The sequence below is a fragment of the Microtus oregoni genome, unplaced genomic scaffold, assembly GCF_018167655.1.
Source record: "Microtus oregoni isolate MIOR12 unplaced genomic scaffold, Mior012 000017F_ref0000208, whole genome shotgun sequence".
In the NCBI taxonomy this organism is placed as follows: Eukaryota; Metazoa; Chordata; class Mammalia; order Rodentia; family Cricetidae; genus Microtus; species Microtus oregoni.
In genome coordinates this window covers 9,175,984-9,185,040 of record NW_024543076.1, presented here as the reverse complement: position 1 = coordinate 9,185,040, position 9,057 = coordinate 9,175,984, and the positions used below count along the sequence as shown (strand labels likewise).

At 36.7% G+C, this 9,057-nt stretch overlaps 1 pseudogene; it reads left to right on the top strand.

Annotated features, from left to right (window-relative positions):
* The first annotated feature begins 1,030 nt into the window (after positions 1-1,030).
* LOC121458240 lies at positions 1,031-4,001 on the top strand (annotated as a pseudogene).
* The last annotated feature ends 5,056 nt before the right edge of the window (positions 4,002-9,057 follow it).

Below are 9,057 nucleotides of genomic sequence, written 5' to 3'. Positions count from 1 at the left end.
TGTTGGAGAAATGGCCTAGTAGTTAAGAATAATGGCTGCTCTTCCAGAGGTCCTGAGTTCAATTACCAGCAACCATAGAGTGACTCACAACCATCTTTAATGAGACCTGCCTGGTGCACTTTTCTGGCTTGCAGGTAGACAGGCAGGAAGAACATTTTATAAATAATAAATAAGTAAATCTAAAAAAAAATCTTTTGACTCTGAAAAATATTTGTTTATTCTATTAGCCTATTTTAACAACAATAATAAAATAGTGAGCAAGAGGAATAATATTTAAGGAAGCACTGAAACAATAACACATTATAGTCCTCGTCAAATATATATATATATATGTATATATATATACATATATATATCATGCACAAAATATGAAGTCACACAAAACAATGTCTGAAAATGCAATATTGAAGCATTTTTTGCTGTATTCTGTATCAAATATAATCTGCTGTAGAAAACACAACCGAACATGTATGACATTTATGTCACACTCATAAATATTTCAAGAATGTTTATCTAGTGAGTAGGTATAGAGATATAGAGGCCTCACACACCGTGCCAAAGTTTTTGAATTGAACAAATCTTTTCCCAGAAGCATAGCTTCTGACATATTAACCATAGGCCCATACCATCACACCAGTTTCCTCAAACTAAGTTCTAAAGATTTTTGTTTTTCTGAAGGCACAGCATCACTTCTTTTCTGAGGTTAAACAGGATTCACAAAATCAGAAACAATGACAATGTCATTTAACCCAAAAGTTACCAAGAATATACAAATATTCTGATAAGGGCTGAAAGCAGTATAGTATCCAAGTAACTTTGAATTCTTAGGCCATTCCTCCAGTAGGAACTATCTGTTTTTATTTTTGTTCACAGCCACATGTCTAGTAACTATGATAGAATTTCTATCTTGTCATCTATTTTGTCCCAGATTCCACCGAGTCTTGAATTTTATCATGATGTTCTGAGGTCTAGGTTATATATATATATATATATATATATATATATATATATATATATCCATTAGTCTGGCATGATTCTGCATTCCTTTGTGAATCTCTGGACTACTAATTCAAGATATTTGTGGGAGGTTGGCGTCTTTGTTCAGGTGAGCAAGTATCTGGTCAGTTCGTCCCTTATACTCTCCTGTCATGACACCAGGTACTGATACTTCCCTATCTTACCTGATTTATAATAAATAGAGAGCAATTTCTTTTTTCAAAAAAATATTTTATTTTATATTCTTAGAAATTTTCCTAAGAAACTAAATTATAGCAAGTTAACAAAAAACCATCACACTGATGTTGACCCAAGTGAAACCAGCAGAGGAAAACTTTTCTGATGATGGCTGAATAATATTTTGATTTGAGTATAGCCAAACACCTTTAAGAGTCAGTAATTGCTACTATCTATCTATCTATCTATCTATCTATCTATCTATCTATCTATGTGTACGAGTATTTGGTTTTATCTTAGACCGCATGGTGGTACAAATCTGTGGATTGATTTAAAACCTGCTCTATGAGATTGACCCTATTTGGATGACCAAGAACCAGACACCAAACACAAAGCAATTTCAATACCACTTCCCAGGAGATAATGTAAAATACTCTATTTTCTTTAGATATTACCTTACTTTTTAGCCCATTCTTATTACATCCTTTTTTTGATAACAGATTAACATTCAGTAATTTACCCCTGGCCTGCCCTCAGGGACCCAACAGAGCACAAGAGCAGCAGCAGCAGCAGCAGTATAAACATAATGCTGTGATTATGGCAGCCACAGAGTCGAGCAATGTCCCTAAGCACATGTGCTATATCACCTTTAAAAAAGTGAGCATTCTTCCACCCTCTCTCTTTTCCTTCTGCTCTCACACAGAAGCGGCCACTAACACCCCCCACAATAAACTTCCTTTTAGCTCTGTTGCCTGACATGACTTTGTGGCGCCTCTTGTCTCCAACCTGTCAAGGTTATCTTCTGCTGTTAAACTATTACAAAACTTATAAATTAATTCTGCTTCATGAGAAGAAGTGTATTATTTGGAGATGATGTACAAATTAGGTGGTGAGTACAAATTGGGAATCTACATAGCTATGTATATGATAACATATCAGGCAATTTAAAAATCTTTGAAGCTAAGAGACTTTGAATTCAAAGACCACTTCCTTGATAATTGGCTGTTGATTGAAGGAAAATATGGTGTTTTATATCTTTTCTCTATTTGCTTGCTTGTTCTTTGAAACACAGTTTCTCTGTGTAACAGCTCTGGTTGTCCTGGAATTCACTTCGTAGACCAGGCTGGCCTTTAACTCATAGAAACCTGCCTGCCCCTGCCTCCTGAGAGGTGGGATTAACTGTGTGGGCCTCCACACCAGGCTTAAATGTGGTGCAATAACCTCTTGAAACTCCCATCTGACTAGAAAGGATACAACTTTTGTTAAAGAAATTACTAGAAAAGAAAGATCATAGACTCATTAGCTGTGCATATAATTCTTTAGATTTTACATGTCTGTATTTTTATTTTTGTAATTTTTGACAGGTATAATTGCTTATATGCTGATACATATAAATGCAATCAATTCCCACATTTATCACATAATATTAAGCAGAAAACCCCTGTTTCGTATAAGAGTATATACGTGTCTGTGGAAAAGTGTTTGCAATCAAAGTCATGAGTCTGCTAAATATGTACTCTTGCTTTTACAAAGTGGCTTTGCGATCAGAATACGGTAAGATCAATCAATTGGATAGAAAAATGCCTATTTTTGTGAGAGTTGTTATGGATGTCTTCATAGGAAGCCAATCTAGCAATAAACTGCAAGATATGATAACGGAACCCATCACAGTAGCTGTAACCAAGAAACATTTAACACCAAATCTTTTACTCACACTACTCTTAAATGCAACTTAGAAAGCATAATAAATGAATTACTTTCATAAATACACAAAATTCCTTATAGACCTGGAGATTGCTAACAGGGGATGTTTGATGGTTTTTCTTTTTCTCTTAGGGATTATCAGATGCTCCTATTAAATGGCAAGAGCAATTGAACTTGGGAATTTGAATACTCAGCAACAATACTATTGATAAATAAAACAATCATTAAAATGCAATTTTATCATCATCTCAGAAATTTAAAGGAACAATTTTGAAACCTTTTCTAATCAACAACAAAATTCCCACCCCGTAATTTCTGGGACCCTGGACACGTCCTGAAAACTGGAGAGTCTTCAAGGTCTTCATTGGTGCTCAATACAGTGGTGCTCAGGTCTGTAAGCTCTCTGCAACACCCCACTTCCACTTTGGACAAACCAAATGCACCCTTGAATTTCTCAGAAAATTTCCTTCTGGCAAGGTTCCTATATGAGGGTGATGATGGGTTCTGTGTGTTTGAGAACAATGCCGTCGCCTAATTTGTAAGCAACAAGGACCTGCTGGTAAAAACTTCAGCAGCTTTAGTAACCCTGGTGGTGTTGGTGGATGAACATTCTTAACAGTGACATCGTTCCTGCAGCCAGCACCTGGGTATTCATTACCTTGGGCATCATGCAACAAACAAACTGGCCACTAAACATGAAAAACAAAACAGAAAACAAACAAACCAAAAGGAGATGAGGGAAATTCTGGAGCTGCTAGACACTCATTTGAAGAAAAGGATCTGTTTGGCAGTTAAGGAAATGGCACTGGATATCAGAGTTGTGGTCTGTACTCTTCTGTAACTTTACAAATAGGCCTTAGAGCATTCTTTTTGCCAGGTTTTTCCCAATATCAACTGATGGCATCTCTCCTTCATTTGCCTGGCCCAGTTTAGGAAAATTTTGCGGGAGGGGAAGCTGAAATTGAGGCCAAGAAACTCTCAGAGAGCCAACCATAAAAGACATTCTAAGGAAAGACACTGGTTAAAAAGAAGAGAAATAGAAGCCCCAAGCTAAGCAAGTGTCATCGTCTTTGGAAACAACAATAGCAGCTCCATTTCTGGCGTTTGGGTCTTCCACGGCCTAGAACTTAATCTTTGTGCTGTGTCCAGATTCTCAGGTGAACTATGAGTCATATACACGGCAGAAACCGTATCCTCGAAGGGAGGAGACCCAGACACTGGTTCAAGTGTGCTTTTCCTGGGAGGCAGCCTTCCAGCATGTGGGCAAAACATCAGTCACGGCAAAACTCAAGTGAAGAAGTCCTGCTATTGGCTAGCTGCCTGCACCTACCCTTCAAGAGAGACGGGGGTAATTAAAGGAAACTGAACATTGGGGGAAAACAAAAGCTTTTCTGATGGAGGAAGGTCATTGGTTAAAAAATAAAGAAACTGCTTGGCCCTCATAGGTTAGAACATAGGTGGGTGGAATAAACAGAACAGAGTGCTGGGAGGAAGAGGAAGTGAGATAAGAAGCCTCAGACAGATGCCATGCTCCCCTCTCCCGGGCAGACATGATAAAGCTCCGACCCAGGATGGACTTAGGCTAGAATCTTCCCGGTAAGCGAACCTTGGGGTGCTACACACATTAATAGAAATGGACCAAGCAGTGTTTAAAAGAATACAATTTGTGTGTTGATATTTCGGGATATAAGCTAGCCAGGCGGCTGGGTGCAGGGTGGCAGGAACACAGCTCCTACTACACTTTTCTAAAAACCTAAAACACTTGTGGGGAAAGAAAAAAGCATGGTACAAATTTTACTTCATTAGGTGTTAAATATTCAAACTATGTTAAGGAAAGTATGGTCTATTTGAATATGCTGTTGGTTATAGTTCAATTTATAATATTTAAATTTACAGACATAAGAGGAAACAGGAACAGCCTCTAGCGTGGAAAGAACAGGCATCTGTTGCTGAGTACATAACACTGAGAACCTGGAGATTGTGTTTGAATTAATTACTTGAAATCAACCTTGGCTCAGGAGGTGGCATTAGCCTCTAATTGACCGAAGGTAATTGCAGAGAGTCAGAGGGCATCTGGAAGATGAATTGAGGGACATGCAGGAAGTATTTAGAGGGTCTTTGAGTGTAGCGGGTTTTTGTTTTGGCAGAGTGGAAGGAAGCTCTTTTTCTGAGACACAAAAAAGGGAAGGTCAGATAGTTGCTCCTCAACCTCCCTGAGTTAGTAAGTTTTCACCCCAGTCTCTGATTCCTGTGTCTTATTGAGAAATAGAATTATATTTAGTTAAAACTGTTTTTAGTGGCAGGGGCAGGAGATGGATACTGTGTGACCTAAATGTCCCATCAAACTGCTACCAGTTAAACAGGCCAGTAACTGCGGAGCTGACATTACTGGTAAAACAACAATATATCCAGGTGCAGCTGCTGTGCCAGAGATAAGATAACAGACATCGCTGAAATGGAGGAGGAAATAGCTCTTATTAATATTATTAGTAAAACCATTATTTTATTTCAGAGATAAAAGTTTCAGAACCATGAGTATTCATGCTTCTTGAAAGGTGAGGGGTTATAGCACTGTGTGGTAAAATTGTAATGATCCTATATAGAGCTATTTGTAACTTTTAGCTGAATATTTCTCTGTGAACTTTTCAAAAGTGAAAATATGTGCCATGAATGTATAATGAATAACAATCAAGATGATCACACATCTCACTGTCATTTAACTTTTAAGATTACATAAATGTGATTATGTGTTAAATATGAATACTAAGTTAAGAAACTTTCATTCTCTTTCACTGAAATTACTTTAACTGACATCCCATTTTCTATAGTCTTTGATAAAAAATAAATATATCTTAGAAAATGTAAACCACTCATGTGCACAATTTTCACCAACTATTCCTTATCAGCATGAACTTGGGAAGAATGATTAAATTCTACCGGTTTCACACTTAATTGCATGTGCAAAATCAGAGATTGACCACTCAAATATTTGAAACCAAAGCTGGTAGTTTGAATTATGCATAGTGTCATAATTCTGCTTCTGAGCCCATGGACTGTGGGTAAGATATATTCTGCTCTCTGATTCTGTTTTGCTTCCAAATAATCTTCACAGGTATGGCTCTCATGCACACTTGTATCGAGCAATTGCTATCCCCTCAAAATTTTCAAAATAATATTAAATGTTTTACCCTATTCTCAAGAAAACTCTGCTAATTCCTCAATAGAGTTTTATATTTTGACTTAAAGAAAGGTGAATGGATTGGTAAATCTTCTACCTTTCAGGTTATAATCTTGTGTTACAGGATTAAAACTCACTTCTTTTTATCCTTAATTACAATTCATGACATTATTTGTCAGTGAAAAGCAGGACTTGCCTTTTAAATGTTACCATATTTTGTGTTTATATCAATGAAAGGTAGAAAAGGAAACTAACACTTCTGCTATGATTTGAGTTCTACCTTTCACTTGCTGGCTTTCAGTCTCCATTATAATGTAGTTGGTTAGTATATGCTGCAAGTTGGTAAGGGATTATGACCAGATCAGTGTTTCTTCCTGTTTCACTTAGAGTTTTCTGTGAGGAGATACCATGGCCACAACAGCTCTTATAAAGGAAAACATTTAATTGAAGTGGTGGGTTACAATTTAAGAGGTTCAGTCCGTTATCATCATGGTTGGTTGCATGGCAGTGTACAGGCAAACATGGTGCTGACTTCATCTTGATCAGAAGGCAACTGAAAATTGACTGAGGCATTGGGCATATATGAGACCTCAAAGCCCAATCCCATAGTGACATACTTCCTCCAACATGGTTATGCTTACACCAACAGAGCTACACCTTTTAATAGTGCCATTTCCTATGAGTTTATGGGGAAAAATTGCAATCAAACTATGGTATTCCACTTTTTGGCCTCCAAAAGCTTGTAGCAATATCATAATGCAAAATACATTTAGTTAAACTTCAAATGTCCCCATATTCTATCAAGGTCTCAACAGTGTTTTAAAGTCTAAAGTCTCTTCTGAGATTCAAGCAATGTAATTCTTTAATCCCTATTAAATAAAAATAAAAATAAAAACACAGATAATACACTTCCAACATGTAATGCTATTGGGTATACATTACTATTCCAAAATTTACAAAAGAAAGAACAGTGAGGAAATACTAGACAAAAGCACGACTGAAAGTCAGCTAGGCAAACTCAAAACTTTGCATCTCCAGATCTGATGTTTGGCTTTGTTGAGTACAACATACTTTTTTTTTTTTTTTTTTTTTTTTTTTTTTTTTTTTTTTTTTGTGGGCTGGTACCACTCCCTGTTAGCAGCTTTTTTCTTCAAATATCCTATGACCTGCATTTCTACCATATTGGATTCTTCAAGACAATCCAGCCTTCAACTTCCCAACTGCACAAAGTGGCCTCTCTAGGCATCCATCCCTAGATAATCCTGACATATGACCTGCCTTGGCATCTTTCCTTAGGTGCAGAGGCATTTTTTTTTTCTGATGTAGTTCACATACTTTCTTTTAATAAAGGCACAGAGTGATATATGACATAAATTTGTGTTCAAATAAATCAGGAAAAAAACCCACTAGGCATGAAATAAAGAGTGTTTAAAAGCATTTTGTCTTAGTTTAATGGATGGTGTTATTTCTTAGGGGTCGAGAATATACTGGTGTGCTATGCAATTGATAGAAACTTAGATTTAATGTAATGCAGCATCATAATTCTTGAGAGTAGGTAGATTATTCTATGCATTACTCTTTATTTTAAAAAAAATAAAAAAAAGAGTAATGCAGAGGCAAATTTTATGACATGTTTCTTTTATCCTTAACTCTAAAGCTTGAACCTCATGGTTGAAGCTTCAGGTTCTGCTGCTAGTTGGGGGTGGAACATGCCCCCCTTATTCAATTACATCTTCACCAGTTTTCTGATTTTAATTGTTAATTTTGCTACCTAAGCTTGACTGTCCTTGAACTTGCTCTGTGGACCAGGCTGGCCTTAAAGTCAGAGAACATCACGCCTCTGCTTTCCTAGTGCTTGGATTAAGAGTGTGCACTACCATACCCGGCTCTAAGCCTTTCTTTAATTTCTTTTCACAAGTTGGAAATTTACCTGGGTAAGTCTCAGTCCCTTTTTTTCCATCTCTTAATCAATTTATCTCCTTGAACACAGAATTTAGCTATAGTCTACTTTCTGATGCCCCTTTTCTCCACAATTTTGTTCTTTTGCAGTTTGCTCCTTTTCATTTTAAATCTTCAGTAGAGTTAACACTAGTAACAACTAAACGAAGTCTATACAAGGCTGTTTTACTATTTTCTTTGCTAAGAGATTTAATCCAAAACACTTCATTTTAGCTTTAGGCAAAGTTTTCGGACAAGGGGGGAAAAACAGCCACATTCTTCACCAAAATATCACAAGAATGATTTCAAGGCTACATACAAAAATTCTTTCCCTGAAAACTCTTGAGGCAGCTCACCCAGTTTAAATACTTCTTAACCCCACTGTCTTCCATGATTCAATTAGTCTGGTCCATTAAGTAGCACTTTCCAACAGCTTTTCTAATCCACAGTCACAAGGTTTATAATCTTTCAAACAAAATTATGGCCAGTCCTATCTCAGTGTATTAGTTAGGCTTTCCATGCTGGGGAGAGAATTAGTGACCTTGACAACTCTTACAAAGGAAAACATTGAATTCAAGTGGCAGGTTATAATTTCAGAGGTTCAGTCCATTAACATTATGTTAGGCAGCATGGCGGTGTGTATGCAGGCAGACATGGTACTGACCTCATCGTAATCAGAAAGAATTAAAAATGGACTGAAGCACTGAGTATGATCTGGGCATATATGAGAACTCAAATCCACTCCCATAGTGACATACTTCTTCTAACAAGGCCATGACTCCTAATAGTGGCACTCCCTATGAGTTTAGGGAGTTAATTCCATTCAAACTACTACACTATCTGAGTTGCCAATGTATCAACAACAACAACAAAAAAAACCCTCAGGGTTCAGATTTTTTTTCAACAGTTTTAAAGGTTATGTTAGAAAAACTGAGTTCAGATGATTTTTGTGATGATTAGCATTTTTATTTTATTTTTTGATTAGCATTTTTAGAAACATGATTTATGTTGAAGGCATTTAACATTCTGAATCTACACCTTGTAAAAGAAACAGAACAAGGAAA